The sequence below is a fragment of the Macaca fascicularis genome, chromosome X (assembly GCF_037993035.2).
Source record: "Macaca fascicularis isolate 582-1 chromosome X, T2T-MFA8v1.1".
In the NCBI taxonomy this organism is placed as follows: Eukaryota; Metazoa; Chordata; class Mammalia; order Primates; family Cercopithecidae; genus Macaca; species Macaca fascicularis.
The window spans coordinates 40,052,834-40,071,242 of NC_088395.1; the positions used below are offsets into that span (position 1 = coordinate 40,052,834).

Here is an 18,409-nt window from a genome sequence, read left to right on the forward strand (position 1 = left end):
CGTGTGTGCAACTTACAGATTAAGGGTGAAAAAGAATCGGTGGGCTGGTGACCTGTCCCATCGGAGCCCTGGATTAGATTAAGCACCTAACCCGGGTGGTTTTGCCTGGAAGCTACAGAGGGAGGCGGCTGAGTAATTCAATGACGCCTGCTCGCTGGGGACGAGAAATCATTAGCGAGCACAGAAGTCTTAGCAGCCCTGGCTGATGGGCTCCAAGCCGCTGGCACATGGGGAGCCAGCAGAAGCCACCCATTTTCCACCTCCTGGGAGGGGGAGGTTGCCAAGGCAGAGGAGCTCAGACCACCTCCCACCCCCTCTTACCTCCTCTGCCCACCGCCCCCACCCACATCACATTCTAGTTTGCTGCATGAGTGAAGGGTCAGGACAAGCTGCATTTTATTAACAGGATTATCACGGCGCGTGATTTATCCTCGTGCAGGATTTTAATTGCTCTTTGGAGGTTGAGCCGTTTCTTTTGACTGCGCTTCAGCCCATATCCTGCTGTTAAATGCTGGGTTAATAAGTAGGGGAGCCTTTAATGCCTGGGACCGATGGCCCTCGGCAATTCCCTGCTCACAAACACATCTCAGTGTCCCTTGTCCGGACTGGCCATGGCATTTTTCCACGGGACCCAAACCTGGGTGTGAAATAATTGGTGTGCAGATCATCAGGGGAACTTTCTTCTCCTCCCTCACACACCCACCCACACAGTTTCCGAAAGCCCAAATGTTCCCTAAGTCGACACATTTCCTTTGTTAGAAGGAAAAAATATGCAAATGCTTGCTTTTACACTTTAGCACACGGAGCAGACTGCCAGGTCGGTTGGGTTGGAGGCACCAGGTCCGGGGACTTTTCTGTGAGAGTGACTGAGGGTGGGGGTTAGGGGGACACCTGGGGGATGGAATCCCAAAGCCGGTCTGTACTTCCTCATTTCTTTGTCCTAACTAGGTCTTTTGTCCACCAGCATCCCCCATGGGCCCCCATCCATAGAAGAACGTCTGTTAATCAAAATCCACATACACCGACACACCACGTTATAGTTAGAGCTCAACAATGAGGCTGGAAGAGAGAGAAAGGGTCCAAGAAAAAGGCAGAAATCTGCAGAGGCATCAGGCATGATGGGGTTCTGGAAAGCTACTTCCCTAGGAAGGGTCTCCAGACAGCAGCTCTTCCAGTGGGCTAGCCATAGCGCCCCCAAAAGACTGACTCGGCTGTTGGGGAAGGTTCTATAAGGGTTCGTGGGCTTTTCTTCCATCTTGCAAATACACAAATCAAGTGGGGAAGGCCACCACTAGTGCTGGGCAGACCACAAGGCACATTCAATGTAGTGGCAGTGTCCCCTCTCCGGCCCCTGCTGCCCCTTCTAACAAAAGGAGGACATCCTGGGTAGGATAACAGAGAAGGTGGAGCATCATTCCCGGGTGCCAGTGTGTCCCCGTCATCAGGCTACAGCAGTGGGACTGCACCATGCCATCCCCTCACTGTGCCATGATGAAATGCAGACATTACATCATGAACCAAAGAGTCACTCAATCAAACCCCCAAGAAAAGGATGAGGGAAGAAGTGTGTGCCTAATGAGCCTCCATCTTCTGGTGTCCCCGTTCTTAAAAATTGGCCTCCCCTTTAAAAAAGCTGCCTCCGGCCGGGCAAGGTGGCTCACGCCTTTAATCCCAGCACTTTGGGAGGCCGAGGTGGGTGGATCACCTTAAGTCAGGAGTTTGAGACCAGCCTGACCAACAAGGAGAAACCCCGTCTCTACCAAAAATACAAAATTAGCTGGGCGTGGTGGCGCGTGCCTGCATTTCCCAACTACTAGGGAGGCTGAGGCAGGAGAATCGATCGCTTGAACCTGGGAGGCGGAGGTTGCGGTGAGCCGAGATCGTGCCGCTGCACTCCAGCCTGGGCAATAAGAGCAAAACTCAAAAAAAAAAAACAAACAAACCTGCCTCTTACCCACCTCCCTTAAGTAGACACCTCGTGCAAAGGACCTCCCGGCACCTTCTTGGGAAACAGAATCATTATACTGAGGCCCAGCCCCGAAAAGGCCAGCGGCTGCTTCCCTTCAAAGGGCCTTTCTTCAGCAAAGGCCACCTGGACTTAGCAGAAATGTGACTGCGGTTTACAGGCACCTGGACCTACTGGGTGCTTTCAAAGCATCTCCCCTTCTCCAGGGCTCCTCCTTCAGGGTTTTCCATATTTATGGCGCAGAGATAAATGATACCAGCCATCAGAACGAAGTGTTCTCAAATGCACAGGTTCAGATGGAGGGTTGAGGCTAGCAGAGCGGTTCACTGTCGTGTGTGTGTTTGCGTGTGTATGTGTTTTGGGAGGAAAGGGGTGGAGGATGGGGCTGAACATAAAAGCAAAAGGGGGGAACACATTGTTGGATCCTGCTATGGACTTGTGCACACATGCGCGCGCGCACACACACACACTTATAATCTTTAGCTGCCCCATGAACTTTTTGTGAACTGTTTAAAAGTGGAGGTCTGTTGAACAAACAGCGGCGCCACTGCCAGCCATAATTTCATTGCAACAAGCTAAAGACTTTTAACTCTTCGGGTTCCTGGCCAAAGATGGAGGAGTGGAAAGGGCCAATGAGCAACGGCTCTGGCTCGCAGGAGGCCCTCCTCCTGGGTGACAAAGAGCAGTCCAAACCCACAAAAGCAGGGGCCTCCTTTGCAAAGGCCATACAGCTCACACCAAGCCTCTACTGAACAACAGGGGTCACCCTTACCTACACCCCACCCTGGTTTCTCTGGCATGTACAATGAAGGGGACATTGCGGTAAGAAACAAAAAGAGACTGGGAGGCAAAGTATAGGGACATCGAACTTCTAGAAGCTGCTGTTGAAATAGCTGGGGCCTTTTTTTATACCTCTAAGGCCAAGTGCTTCGAAACTGATGTTGCTGACCCTTGGCAGCAGAATATGGTGGAGAGGGCAAATGATCTGATTTCAATGACAAACAGTGCCTCAGGGTGCTTTGCAGCTATAGATGAAGCTCGTTTGCTTTTATTTTTCAATGCCCACCTCCACCCCCCACTTCTTCCAAATGCAGGCTATGCTTCCAGAAGTGCCAAGATGTGTGAAGTCACTCATGAAAAGCACTTTACAAGCACCAACCTGTTCCACTGTGAGCTGCGAAGCTGCACCTTGGATCTGGGTTTTAACCCCTTTTTCTAGTAGTGGAGAGAAGTGGATAAAGGTGCTGGATAGGGATGAAGGGGAAAGAGGGCTGAGAAGAGGTCAGATGGGGAGAATGTGGGTCTCTAAAGAACAGACTGGGAACTGTTCCAGCTGCCTGCTGGAACATCCAGGGCCAAGTGGAGAGAGCTGGCTTGCGAGAAGCAGGCATGCACACTGCACACTGCGTGGTCTCTAGCTCTTAGCACCAAGGAAATGGAACGCATAGGAGAGCTTGGGTCACCCTCGACAGACTCTTGAGTAGTCATTTGCTCCACAGCCAAGGGTTATCATGAGCGCACTGAGCTTGGCCTGGACACTGGGGAGAAGGGCCTGATTGGCAGAAGGGAGTCGAGGGACCAAGATCATAAGCCATCACTCCAACCTCGGCATCCTTCAGTAGGGGCACACCCACCCTCTGTGAAAAGATGTGAGGGCAGACCACAGGTCCCAAGTCTTGGCCCCTTTCCTTTCCCCCCACCGCCGCCCCCTCCTGCACTAGGCCACTTTCCACTGCCCCCACCCTTGAGGCGGCGACCAGTTAAAAGTCTGCGTATTACACTTGTCAAGTGGCACTGACAATATGGAAAGCATGGCCACCAAACTACCTCTGATCACGCCTCCCTGCTGTCCACACAGGCACTGAGAGGGTGGCCCATCTCAGGGTCTTTTCTTGGGATCTCTCTCACTAGGTTCCCCTTGTCCCCACCGGCAGCTATCCAGCAGTTAATGGCCAGAGCAAGGGCTTCCAGCTCAGGTGGCCAGGCAGGCATTCCCAGCCAGTGTGCTGGGGTCCTCTGGCCCAGGACTCTTCAGGGGAGGGGTCTCGCTACTGCATGGCTGGTTCTCTGTAGAGAACGTGGTCACCACAGCCTCCCGGCTCCCACCCTTACCCACCGCGTGTCTCTGGGCAGGTGGCCGAACCTCTCCAACCTTGGTCCCCTCTGTAAATATTTGGCATTGTGTTTTCCAAAGGATTAAGCTGCACTATGGACTTGAGTTTTGCCTGGCAATAGCTGGTGCTGGCCACGTTTAACCTCACTAAATAGCATCTGACTCTACTAAACATACTGTGTAGTAAGCTCCAGAATCACATTGCTGTTTCTTTGGGGTAGTACCACCTCATCCTGCGGGGGAGACGGAGGCAGCAACAGAGAGGGGGTCAAAGCAGGGAGGGACCTTCAGCAGAACTGTGTAGATTTTACAGAAGCCCAAAGCTCACCACCCGCCAGCCCTTCCTGGGGTTGCTCCAAACACAGACTGCGTCACAGCAGCAGCGCTGTGCTCCGGGTTTCAAGGAAGGGACGGGTGAAGAAGTTCCTATTTTAGGATGTGAGGGGTGGGGGTGGGGTGTGTGGGGGTGGAAGATGAGAAGAAAAAGCTCTTCCGGATGTGCAGTGTGGCATGGGTCCTCCAGGTCTGCTGGGGAGTAAGAGACCCCAAGGCTGCCCCCCAGGTCCCTGGGAGGCAAAACCGCAGGCTTCCAGGAGTGTGGTCGAGGGAGGTGGCTGGCCTGGTCCCAGCCCCTCCCCCGAGAGAATTGGGGGTGAGGGAAGTGATCCAGCCGGCCCAGGTGCTGCCTCTTGGCACACTCCAAGCCACAGCCGTAGCCTGCAAGGGCATCCCCGCCCACACCTCCAAGTTTTGCACTAGTAAGAGGGAGGGGGAAGGGGAAACTCGCTGGCCCGGACCATTCGAGCACCCAGATACCTTCCCGGCCTCCTGCCGGGGCGTCGGGGTCAGAGCGGAGAGCCACATCGGCTGGGAGCGAACTTGGCCCCGGCGAAGAAGAAAGGGGGAGGGGCGCCCCCTCCCCGGGCTGAGGCGCTTCAGCCCGGAGCGTGATCGGTCGGCAACAAAGGGATTTTCTCTCCCACCACACACACCCGTGCTGCTCGGGGCTCGCCCGCTCCTCCTCGCCGCTCCTCGGCGGAGGTCCCAGCGCGCGGGGCCGCACCACGGCACACACCCACGCCCTCGCGGCGCGCCCCCGCCGAGCCTTCCAGGAACTCCAGCAGGCTCCCCGGAGGCGGCCCGACCTCCCCAGTTCCCGACCCTAAGTAACCCCTCGGACCCTAAGACCTGGCGCGCTCTCCGTGGTGCCCCTTCCGGAGGCCCCGCCGCACTTTCTGTCCCCATCAACGAATCTGACGAAAGGAAACTTTGGGTGGGCGCAGGGAGAATCCGAGACCTCCCGGGAAATGCCGCCGAGTCCACCGGGGGAATGGGCACGGCAGACCCCTCCTCGCAATCGTTCTGGGTTCCCTTCCGATCATACTAGAACGCTGCTGCTCTGGACGCTTCCCCTTACAAAGATGTGAGCCAAGTGTCGCCTACTGTAACGTGGGAGGGGTGCGAATCTCGGGGATTGGGGTCCGGGGTGTAATCTGCAGGGACTGACCCTAAGGGTCGCTGCCGAGCCTGTAATGCCCGCTACACTCCCCTCCTCCAGGCAGAGCCCATGGCCCGGGGTCAGGTGTCCCCAACCTCTCTCTCACAGGCCAATGGGGGACACTTGCCCTTCTCCCAGGGCAATCTGTCCAGGCCACCCCACCAGCTTTTTGTTCCTTTCACTTTCCTTCATGGTTTTGCCACAGGGGGAGTCAGGGAACCACGTGTGTATTCAAGAGAGGGCGAATTTAGAAACAGGTGTCCCCTCACAGGAGGCCACTCAGCAACAGAAACCCAAGTCAAGAGCCAGGAATCCCTCCTTACTCTTCTCCCCACTCCACGCGAAAAGAAACCACTTGCCCCCTTTGGTCTAGTCCTTGCAGAACTGGGTCCCCACTTGGGAGTCTACACAACCTGGGGGCAAATCCAGAATAAATGTTCCACACCACGCCTCCAAAGGCTGTGTCAATGAACTTTTGTTTTCACCAGGGCTTTGTAGGAGTAAAACAGGAATGCCTTCGCCGCCATCCCCCCCCCCCCCCCCGCCCCACCACCAACGAAGGGAACAAGCTATACCGTAAGGCTAATAACAACAGCTATCATTAGTATACAGAGGAAGCACAAAGGAACTTTTAATGCATAAAAGATGCCTAAAAGGCAGGGGTCCTGCGATCTGCAAGTGAGTCTCTCGCTGACTGTGCAGAGCCTGGGAGTCCCAGAAAGGCTGGGATGAGGGTCAGAGAAGGAGAGGGGCACCCACTTTCTTTACAAGGAACAATAGGAATCCCATGTCTGCTACTCAGTCATGGAACTCAGAGCACCCAAAACAAAGCCATGGAACAACTGCGGTATAGATGGGGGCCCATGAATTTTTGTAGCTGTTCAGGGCTTAATTACTCCTCCTTGATCCGTGGGACTAGACACGACACCGCCAAGGTTAAAATGCCCCGAACAGCGCCGAGCAGATGTGAGCGAGCTGGCAGACGCGCAAATGAGGCCTGCCTCGGAGCACGATAACAAGTGACTAATACATTGCATATCGTTGAAAGAAAATTATTTTTCTCTAATTTGCATTTGCTTGGGGGAAAAAAAGCCAACGCGAGTCCCTCCTCACATGCACAAGTCTAATCCTGGAAATACAGCCCGGCTGCTTTAAGAGAGCTGGAAGGAGGGAAAGACTGCCAGTGTTTTGGCGTTGCAGGCTTGTTTATCTTTCCGCCTTTCCTCCAAGGCGAAACTCGTTTTGCAAGCAACATTCCTACAGAAAATGGCACACGTCATAAAAAGAGACCAATTTATAGAACTGGCACCGAAGTTCATGTCTCACTCCAGAAGCATCTCCCAGCTCCCCATCGGAAACCCAACTAGATGTAGAAGTCCATGTTAAAACTTAGAGAGTAGACTTGGGGAGGGGGCGGTGCTGGGCGGGGGGAGGAGAGAATGAACTAGATTTGCAGATACCCTGTAGGCTGTACACCCAGAGGCCAAAGTCATGCGGAAGGGTAGAATATAGAATTAAGTCAGCCCTAAATGATGTTCCAAAACGCAGGGAGGACCAGGCAGGTGCCAGGGCTTGGAAGGCTTCAACCTTGGGATTCACGGGGGAGAGGAGTGAATTTTTACACCCAGCTTGCCCCAGGACGGTCCAGAGGCAGGTCCACATTCTTTGCCATCCTAAGTCCACCTGCTTGGGCCAGCCACGAACCTCCAGGACTGGCCTAGTGGGTAACTGCCGCCACCAACTGCTCTCCCTCCCACCCTGGCGCCTCTCTGCAGGGCCTGGCAGGGTACCAGGAACTCAAGAGAAAGCCTGTGGCTGTGGGCATCTAGTTGATGAAGTCAGAGTAGGTGGTGCTGTGGGCAGGCTTCAGGACGCACCTTTGCGTACTGCAGTTGAAGGCAAATGTGTTCTTGAAAACGGGAAGGCTTGGGAGAAAAGGTTAAGGCATGTGGGTAATCAAAAGCCAATCTGACCTCCCTTCCCCCCAAAATACACCCCCTTCAGGGTACTGAACCTGCACACTTGCATTTCCAAGCTGGAAACAGTGCCGAGTGCACAGAACACAGCACCCGCCTGTCTCTAACTTGTCTGAATTAACAGGGCCATTTCAGAGGGGAACAACGGCCTTCAGAGCCTCTGCAATTTCCAGAAAGCTTTCAGTTAATAACACATTCTTTCCAATAAGCTTACTTAGGGCTGAAAGTTATTTTCCCAAATCTTAAAAACTCTGTCACCAACAGCTGAGGACCCAGTTCAACGGATCCTGGCCAAACCCCACCAACACGGTGACACTCACAGCCCCGTGGGCCTTCTCCCGCCACCTCTGCCTCACCACAAGTTCCCTAAACCACAACATACAAACCATCCTGCACCCCACCACAATCCTGGGAAGTCATAAAGATGTGTATTGGGGATGGGGGGTGGGTGTGTCGTGGAGCTTTCTCTCATCTGGGGATGCGCTGGCCAGAAAGTGGCCGCCACCTCTGCAGCTCGTCCATGGGCCTGCATAGTGCGCGCTTTGTGTAAGTGCTGAGGAGGCGCAGCGCTGCTCGCGCGCCAACAGCTGTCACATTATTTGCACTCGCTGTAAACAGCCTTCACATTCCCCCCTTACCACATAGTTAAAGCCAGACTAACAATCCACAGTTAGAGATCAAACCAACAACAGCAGCATTGTGTCTGCCTTCGCTGCCTTCGCACCAAGCCCAGCAGCTGGCAGGTTTCTCCGGAACAAGGGACCCCTTCTCCCCCTACCCCTCCAGGCTCCAGCCAAGGCTAGCCAAGGAAGCATGCGTTTGTCAGCGCTGTTTGTTAAAGCAAAAGAGCACCGCCATTTCGCAGAGATTTCCGTGTGGCTCATCAGCCCTCTCCGAGAGTTTACTCCTTCTGGAAGCTCAGGGAAGCATCATGAGAATAAAGGTTACGGAGACTCGTAGGGTTGGTTTCCATGCTCAGCAAAGTGGGGTCTGGCCAGGCTGGGGCCGGGACAGGGAGGTCTGCCCCTCTCCATGCCATGTCACAGAGGCCAGACAGGTCTGCGCTTTCTGCAGCCCTCAGAGGAATGCTTCCTGTCTTTCGGAAATTGCCCAACTCACTGAATACTTACTGGCCGCCCCACTGATCAAAATGTCTCCTTTATGATTTTTGGTTAAGTTGAACATTTCCATAATCGTCATTATTAGTGCAAATTACACGCCTAATCGGTCCTTAAATAGATTTTAATTAAATAAGCATACAAGGCTCATTTTATGACTTAAGAAAGGCATTACTTTTCGTTATAAACTTTCCACCAGGATATCGAATAACGATAGCAGACAAATACTTATTCTTTGAAAATCACCAATAACCGATGGGCAGAGTATCATGAAACATACCCTGTTCTACCCTCTGGAATCAAAGCTGAGACCAGACATATCACAGCGGTACAACTTTCCTCCTGGGATGGGAGAGAGGATTTCTTCCTCCAAAGCACTATGTCTGTCTTCCTTGTGGCCAGTAGAAATAAACCCCCAGTGCTGCTTTCCCTACCCATCTGATGAGATTTCTCTAGCTGATGTCCTCTAGCAACCACTACTCCCCCACCACCTCCATCCGTTTTCCACCCCTTTGCCTGCTTAGAGTCCTGGTGCAAAGCGGGCAGGCTGTGCTTGTTAAATGCTGTGTAAAATGCTGTTAATAAAATAATAAATACAAAGGATGGAGGCTGCTGGTTCCACTGGTGTTTTGACTGGAAATGCCTTGGCACTTGTCATGTGTTTATGGGAGGGCAGACAACGCTAGGATTTACATAGTTTGGACATTTCTGTACTTCATTTATTCTTTCCTAAATGACGTAGGCCTCGAGCTATTTCAAGTTTGCATTTGTACAGAACTGTTAAATGCCTAGGAGTTTCTCCAATTAAACCAAGTTTAAAATCAGACCCAAAGCTGGAACATACACTCGGACTTGCCCAACTCCACCTTCAGCCTCGGTGGCTGGAGAACAAACAGATCCTCGAAAACAATCAGTCCTCGAGCTCCCCACCTTCACCCCCCTCTCCAGGAGGGCCCCTAGGGCAAAGGTTAAGGCGTCTCTAGATTCCAAGCTCGGCCCAGGCTACACACTGAGGCAATCATTGCAGTTAGGCGCATCTTGTCCATAGACTACCTTTAAAATCGTGGGCTAAAATCGGGGGGAAACTGCTGGCCTGGTAAAACCCACTGTTCACAAAACAATGTCAGCAAAGGCTGTAAGGCATTCTTTAGAGAGGGACCAGGGATTCGTGCCTACTGAAGCTCTTTCAGCACAAAGGCTTTTAGGGGAAGAAGGGAAAAAGAGGGAGGAGGAGGGGGAGAGGAGGAGAGAAAGGGAGGGAGGGCTCCTGTTTCAGAGCAGGCATCCCCTGAGAGTCAAGAACCAAGTGTAGCTTCAATCAAACACTGACTTTCCCTCTGGGAGTCGAGTAGGAAACCTGATCACAGTAGCTTACTACCGGCCTGGATCCATACAGGTCTGGTTTTCTTCTCATGCTAGTAATTTTTTAAAATACATATCGATATAAAAGAAGCAATCCCTGGCAGACTTTGTTGAAAACCACATTGAGCCCTCATAACATCCGGACTTAATCCTTATCAAACAAACCACAGCACCTCTGGCCTCTGCACCAGGCCACCCCCTCTCACCTCTTCCAACCAGGTCTTGCCCCTCTAGACACCATCGTTCCCCCCCTGAAATAATGCCAGGAAGCCTTGCCAAAGGGTACCCAGATACCGGCTCTGAAATAAGTTCCTAACCATATAATGATCCCACTTGGGGGGCGGGGGAGAAGCAAGTCTTTTCATATGGAATCCTTTAAAAGGCAGAATGCAAACTACGGTAACAAAGGGAAAGAGGAACCCAGGAAGACGGACCTAGAATACCCTCGTAGGGGAGATTAAATCTGCATCCTTGGGTCCCAGGACACAGACCTAGCAAGTCTCAGGGGGTCTCAGGGGCAGCAGGGAATGGAGGAGCAACCTATAGGAACATGACAAGTCATTCAAAGCAATTATTCATCCTTGAGGCCTACTATGCGCCAAGTATTCTATTTAGATCCTAAAGGTGGATAATTATTCCCAGTCTTACAAATGAAAAAACTTACTGGGGCTCAAAGGCCGTAAAGAACTTGCCCCCAAGGTCACACAGCTAGTAAAAAATGGGCCACGGTCAAACTCAGTCCTGGAGTTGCGGAGAGGAGCCAATTATTGGTCTAATTGTGCCATTTGAAATCCTGATTTTCACATACTGTCTCCTCTGAAAAGCTTCCTTAGGCCTTATGTACCCAAGAACGAGATAAAGAGTGTTTAACACTTATGTTACTTGGTCTACAGTGAGCCTCGAACACAGTTTCTCCTATATCTAGTCATCTCCTGGTCCACTCAAAGTCTTTCACCATTTCCCCCTACATCCTACAAATCTCCCTACGTTGTTATACCCTGGTGTAAGGCCAATGCGCTCAACAAGCCTCCCCTTTCCCATCCCTCCAGCACCCCAGAATAGACAGGGGTAGGTGGGTCGACTCCTTTTCAGGTCTCTGGGAAAAGTGCTGACTACTGGTACTAGGACCTAGGCTTGCCACCCCAGTTTTGCCACATAAAGCAATAAATCAAATTATCTAGATAGAGCAAAAGCCATTTGGAGGAAGCTCCTCCATCTACCTTTCCTAGGATTTAAAGGAAAAACCCCAGGGAACAAAGTAGTGTGGCAGAGGGAATTAAGATGGAAGACGCCAGCAAGATGTTCTATTGGGCCACCCAGAGTCCCCACAAAAGCGCAAGCCGGGGGATGGGCTATCTCGTCCTTTCCCCAACCTTTCTTCACAGAAGCGCCCGGCGGCAAACCTCAGGGCCCAACATCCCCTCCCCATCTTATCCCCAATTTCCGGGTCTGCCCCAGGCTTTCAGATGCTCCGGGAACTACCTACACCCGCGGAGCCTGCCAAAGCCACCTCCGGCTCTGCTCGATGGGGAAGGGCAGGGGCACCAGACACTCGGACTTCCCGGCCCTGGACTGGTTACTCCTCCAGACGCTGAAGCTCCGGATGTGCGAAATGGCTCCGCAGTGCGACCGGGTGTGCAGGGGCCTCGGCGGCGGGAGGGACTGAGGGGAGACGGCGGCGCCTGGGCGCTCACCCCGCTAGCCAGCTGAGCACGCCCCCGCAGGCCGGCCGCCCCTGGCTCCAGGCCAGCCCTCTGCAAGTGGCGTTCTTTCTCTTTTTTAAACTTTCCGGCCGTGGCGAACAGGCAGGGTTTCCAGCCCTCCCCGGCCCCCACCCAGTTCGGGGCGGGGCGGGGCGGGGCGGGGCGTGCCCGGCCCTCCCAACCCCTCCGGGGAGGCGATTCCCCCCCCCAGTCCCGGGCACCGCTAGACTGCGGCCAGGGCAGACGCCTTTCTCCACCCCACCCCACACCCGCCTACTTTGGCCACCTGGAGAGGACGGCTTCCCGAAGCGATGGCCGTCCAGCCAAGCCTGGGACCGCAGCGTCCGGGGAGGAACTCCCTACAGCGCCAACGGTCCTGGCCTGCCCGCGGTGCGCTCTCTCAGAAAGGTCTATCGCTCCGGGAAGGGGGAGGGGGGGAGAGCGAGGCGGGAAGGGGGGACGGGCTGCTTTTTTTTTTTTTTTAACTCTTCAAATGCAAGAGCTTTTTGGTGTCCCTAGCACGATTGCGAGCGCCTGGCCAGGCAGAACAATAGAAATGGAGGGGGGACGCCGGAAATGGTGCTGGAAGACCCCTATAACCCTATAAACCTCTCCTCCCCCTATTAGTTCCTATTAGCATTGAAAGATCCTAGTGACTTCAATGCAAAATTGTCTTTTTATAACTTTTTTCCTAAACACATCCCCCCTCCCCACATGAAATCACAAGGGCAAAGATCGCTTCCAAAGTTGCGACCTTCCGAGGCTCCAGGGCCTCTCACCCGCTCCGCCCCTGGCACCCTGACCTGACTCAACCCCATCCCCCAACAGTTCCCCTGGTTTGCACCTAGACAATAAATTTAGTTTAATTTAGCTTCCGGTCTTTAATTTTAGCAGGTCTCCTTTTTGCATGCAAATCAATATGGCAATTACCATCTAAAAGCTCGCCCAGCCCCGGGTCAATGTAAATTGATCATTGTCCGCCTTCCACAAAATAACATCGGGAGTCTGTGGTGCATAATGAGATTATACTGGAAACTGTCTTTTAGATCACAAATTATTTTTTATGCTGTCAGTATCTTCTCCGAGTGGACTTCCCCGCTTCTCTCATCATGGAAAGCCGAGCCCGTGGGTGCCGGCTGGGGAGACACAGCTCTATAACAATGACGGAGTGAAGACCCCAGTTTCTGAGACCCTCGATTGTAAACACTTGGAGGTGAGCTTGCGCCCCAAAAGGGGGCCTTCTACAGAAATAGCGCAGAAAGGCATCGTTAATGAACTCCACCCAACAAAAAGTCAGATATCCCTTCCTGAGGGACACGTTGAGGGCAACCAGAGAAAGCCGTCGGGCAGGGCTGGAGACCAGTGGACGCCCCCGGCCAAGTGCGTGCGACAAACGCGGCTCGGCTACCACCCGGGCGGCCGCGGGGAGACCATTTACTCCCGCCCCGGCGGGTTCTCCTGGCTCCACCACCTAGGCCTCAGCAGCGCGTCCGGTTTTGCAAACAGACGGAATCCCGTCGGCCATAAACACTGGCAAAGAAGCCGGGGCGGGCCAGGGCCGGCCCAGGCCTCCCCACCCAGATCTGGGCGAGGCCCCCACCGGGCCCGATCCAGAAGATGGGCTGGGGCACCGAGGCAATAAGGCGGCTCTCTCTTGACCCAATGCACTACTTTCTCCCACCCATCGGCGGCCCCTGGGGCACGAGTGTGACCTCGGGGCCTAACAAAGGGCCTTCTGAGCTCCTTTCGGCCTCGGGCCGGAGGGAGGGGGTGGGGCGGGGCGGCCGAGATGGACCCACGAAGTTCTCCGCCCCGCCGGGCCCGGTGCCCTCGAGAAAACCACCGGGGTGGCATTGCCAGGGCTGCCCGCCGCTCCGGAGGACCGTTCTACCGGCTCCGAGCCTCCCGTCCAGCGCGGCCCGACCCTGCCCCACTCGGCCTGGCGCGGGCCCCACCCAACTGCGGTCTTCCCAATAAAAGCTGGAATTCCCGGCTGGTCTTAGACAAAGAGGGACGGCAGCAAATCGACGCCGCGGGCAAGCCATACCCTAGCCGGAGTTCACATGCGCGTCTGGGGTCACCGAGGCGCCTGATAATCCACCCAACACAGGCTGTCCCCGCCACGGTCTCCTCCAGAAAAAAAAAAAAGAAGCAAGCAAGCATACCTCCCTTTTATTCCTCCCAGAGGCCGCACTTCTTCCTGTTCTCCTTCCCAGCCCACTGGGGCCCTGCTCCACCTTAGCAAATTGGACCCCAGCAGTGCAACAGCCATTCCTCCTGACCACAAAGTGGAAAGCTACCCCTCTTGTGGCTGCACGATCCAGCCACTCAAGATCAGGAGCTCAAAATCTCTTCAGAAAGGCTCCTACCTGCTCATCACCAACCCGCTGCCCACTCCACCTCACCCCTAGAAGAGAAATAAACTATAACCAGAGGTAATCCTAGTTCACTGCACGCCATCCATCCTTAGGCTGCTAGCTTGGTCATCAGTTTCCTTCAAGCCAAAGACACATTATTTCCCTGTGAATAAGTGTGTGAATGTGGTTGTGTGGCCCACTCTTCCATACCCAAGTCGGTCTCACTCACTCGGCAGGAAAGTCTTCGTGAGGCAATGAGGAGTGTTTGTCATTCAGCCTGTGTATCTAAGCATGGATGTATGCATATGAATGCTTTTTGTGTTTCCAAGTGACCCTCTTCACACCTTTAAATGGGCTATTGTCTCTGGAACGCACTTACAGAAATTCTGCCCCCGTTTCCAGCTCAACAAAGTCTGGGATTTTTCTCTCAGAATATCGCTATACATCTCTGTATTTGCATACCCATGTTTACATTCCCCTTGGCCAGTTCTTTATCTCTTATGTATCTCTTGTTCCATTAGGGCATCGGAGCCCAAGTGTCTTGATTTGTCTCAGCACATGTCATTCAGGAGCACATCTTAATCTGAGCATTCCTACTACTTCCATTCTTCTTGCTTTGCCTGTAACATGGCTCTTTCCCAGGCCAGACCAATATGGGTTTGCAGTTTAACTGTAAACAGAGGATCCCTTAAGACCACAAACTCTTAAAGAAAGGAAGAGGAGGGAGGAGGAGATTGGAATGTTAGTAATAAGTTATTTATGTATAGGGTAACCCATCCGCCCATTTCGAGCTCTAGAAAGAACTAGATAAATGTCTGCGAAGGTGTATTAAAATTTTAGACCAATTTAATATTAGCCCCTAATATATATACACAAATGATGGATCTCATAACACATCAGTGTCCAACTCCTCTTTGAAGGCTGTCTCCTTGCACATATCTAACTCCCCACAAGTTCATGGTTAAAAGTGTGTCTATTTATATAGAGACAACTCAAAGACCGCTTTGCTCTCTTCAGTGCATACCTGTACATGCTAGCGGGGCATTTCAGGCTTTGGTCCTTGGTCTGCAGCAGTCATGGTCAGAGGCCCCACCCGACTATAGCTATGTGCAGACCTTCCCGTCCTTGAACACCCGCATGAATTCTCTTTGGGAACATTGAGTCTACATCTGTCTTCCAAACTCAGTTTTTAAAGTGAGGGTGTTCTTTGTGTGTGTTCACAGCTCGCCGACTGAGAACTACCTGGTCAATCCAGATCATCTAGCAGCTGCGTTTGGTTTGTGGAAAAATCGAGCCCGATGCACCAGGATGTGACCGTGCACACATAAGAGAAAGGAAAACCCTAGGCCCAGACTCACAGCTCCTCCCCAGTGCGAGCTACTCTGCCTCCAAGAATTTCCACTAGGCTCTTTGCCCCCCGCTTTCCCTGTTACACTACCCCACCACGGCCTTCAAAGGGTTAAGAGAAACCCCACGGCCTTCCCTCCACCCAGCTCGCTGGGCCCGGAGGCTAGCTCGCTCACTCGCAGCTCACGGAGTCTGCTGCGGTCTCCGCGCCCCCCTCTAGTCCTTCAGCCGGGAGGGAGCCTGCATGCCTGTCTAGACCGATCTATCACCGGCACACCAACAACACCCGCGAGAGCGCGGAGACCCTGCCCAGGTCCCCCGGTCCGCACGGTTCACGGCGGACAGAACCCGGGGAGCGTGACGGCGCCTGCGGGGTGGGGGTAGGGGGCCCACAGGGGCTGGCCGCTCCGAGCGCTCCACGGGTCCTCCCCAGCCCCGGGCCCCCGCGCTCCCACCAGCCCGGCTGCCGGGGCACAGTCACAGCTCCGCGCGCTGGGCAGTCCTATTTTTATCTTGTCTAATCCCAAACTGGGCGGGGAGCACAGGCGTCGTGCTTAGAGAACAAGAGATAGGCGAGGGAGGCGGGGAGGAGCAGCCAGGCAGCGACGCGAGCGGGAGCGAGTTAAAGACACAGTGGAGGCGACCGCGGGCAGGAAGAAAGAGCGGGCTGCGCGGGCCTCGAGGCGCTGCACGCAACGCGCCGCCCCGCGAAGTTACACTCGCTTACCCGCCGTCCCTCGCTACCGGCCCCTCCCCACTTCCCAGCGGCGCTCCCCGCAGCCTGGACCGCGGGGCCCCGGCCTGTGTGGGAGGCGGAGGCCAGGACGGCCCTGCAAAGGGCTGGAGAGAATCGCTAATGAGCTGTGCAGCCCATTGATCCGGAGAACACTTCCTAATTAACTCTCAGTCACCTACTGGTGACAGCGCCTCAAAGGACAGCGCTGGGGCCAGCCGAGCCCCAGCCGCGACTTGCCGGCCGGGCGCCTGCTGCCCGAAACCCGCGCGCTCCCCTAAACACCCCAAGGCAATTCGTGTGCGTGGCGGTGTATACCCTCACACTGAAGGCCAGCCTCGGATTAAACCTGGATGGCATATTAATCATCGCCTTCTCCCCCGCCCCCCTCCGCTCTACGCGCTGAAACCGTGCTCAAAATAAACACGAAAACCAACACTGCAAAACCCAGACCAGATAACAGGTCGAGGGTGGAGTGGAAAGGGTCGAGGAACGAGCGTATTCCCTAAGTGTCCACGTACAGGAGTCTTTGAGGCTGACAATTAAAATGCCTTCCACGCAAGCAATTCTGTTGGCAAAACCGAACCCAACACTTCGTAAGGATTGATTTCGGCCCGCGGTGTCCGTTTCCAGTGCCACAGGAAGTGTCAGATGGCTAGAAATACCCAAGTCTGTCTGCACTCACCACCCACCACCTTCTGGGGTGGGCCATTTCCTCCTAGTCTTTACTCCCAGGCCATTTTAAGGATCTTTCTCCAAGAGGCTACCCCTAGAACCAAATACCACACTCCCCCTCCCCTAGCCTCTTCTCAAAACGAAAAAAGGGGGGGGAAACACAGCTAAAACCCCGAGCTGTCTAGTCTAGACGCAGCGAGGCTGTGCGAATACCTATTTGAAGCGCGTTGGTTTCTTTTTAAGGTTTGTTTCTAAATACACATAACCCTCCTCCTTCCTTCTTCGCTCTTCCATTCCCCCCACCCCCACCCTCCAGACGCTGGCGGCGCGCGCCCTGGCGCGCGGGCACTCACAGCCTCTAGCTGGAGATCGCGGACTTTCTGGAAAAGATTCATTAACAGCAAATTACGCCTCGCCCGGCCACGGCCTACACGCTGCCAGACTCGTCCGTCTCCGGGACCCCGGGACGTGCCCACTCGAGCGTGCGAGAGGCGGGAAGCCTGCTGGGACCACGCGTGACTTCGGCCGCCCTACTCCGCACACGGCGCCCCAAAGCTTGCTCCGTAAACAGCAGGCGCTCGTCACCGCCGCCGCGAGCCCCCGAGTTGGCGGAGGCTCTGCAGCGCAGCCGCCCGCCGGCACCGAGCGCGGGCCCCGCGGCGCCTCGCCCTCCCCGCCTTGGCCGAGCATCGTGCCCCGGTGCGCAAGTTCCTCTTCGCCTGGAGCCTCCGTGCCACACGCCCTCCGAGTGGGACCAACTTCCTCCGGCCGCAGACTTTCACACGCCCATCAGGGTTACCCACCAGACTCCCCAACACCCAGCGGAGGGCCCAGGTCTCGCCCGCCCCCGGCCTCCCTCCGCGCCGCCGCCCCCGCACAAGCACATTCTACACCCACGCCTGGGGGCTCATAACTTAAAACCTACCCGGAACAACGCGGAGGGAGAGGAGCGGGGAAGGGGGGTTGCAGATTATAATCTTAAAAGAACATTTACAAAACAAAGCGTCTGACCTGGCTGGCGGCCGGGCCAAGTCGGAACCCCACGCTCTGCTCGATTTCTTAGTTTTTTTTTTTTTTTCTTTTTAAATCCACGTGATTTGCGCTTTGGGGCAAGCCAAGAAAAAACGGGACTCCCCTCCCGAGTTGCGCGGCAGCGGCGGCAGGTCGAGCTCGGCTCAGCCCGAGGCACTCGCCACACACCCTCGCGCACGCACACGCCGACGTTCCACTTGGAGGAACGACCGGCCCCCGGAGAGGCGAGACGAGGCGGCGGCGGCTGGGGGTTTTTACAGTTCTTTCCCGAGTCGAAAAAGAAAGCAGACGGCAACCCGCCGCCCTCCCCTTCCTGCTCGCGAGCTAACGCCGAACCCAGCTTCCCAGCTTCCAGCCCACCTCCCCCCCCACTCCGCCCGACTCGCGGCGCTCAGCGGCGACCGCGCTCCCGCGCACAGACACACACAGGCTGCAAACTTCCACTCCGCGAACTCCCTGCTCTCCTCCTGGCCCCCCGGGGGGGCGCCAGGCCCCCAGCCGCGCCCCCTCCCTCCCTGGTGCCCACGCG

General features: G+C 54.9%; 1 protein-coding gene across 44 annotated transcripts in view; it reads right to left on the bottom strand.

Moving 5' to 3' along the window:
* The window catches only part of BCOR (BCL6 corepressor), a 127,519-nt gene that overhangs the window by 27,258 nt on the left and 81,852 nt on the right, over positions 1 to 18,409 (bottom strand). For 2 of the 44 annotated variants that reach the window (XM_074029107.1, XM_045384024.3), the window contains exon 1: positions 17,860 to 17,897. The exons of 35 other annotated variants lie outside the window; for them this stretch is intronic. The gene's annotated coding sequence lies outside the window, so the exon portion shown is untranslated. Of the gene's footprint in view, positions 1 to 11,515; positions 11,876 to 12,022; positions 12,157 to 17,201; positions 17,327 to 17,859; positions 18,167 to 18,409 lie in introns of those variants that run through there. 7 more of the 44 variants (XM_074029109.1, XM_045384022.2, XM_074029117.1 and 4 more) reach the window with 6 other exon arrangements.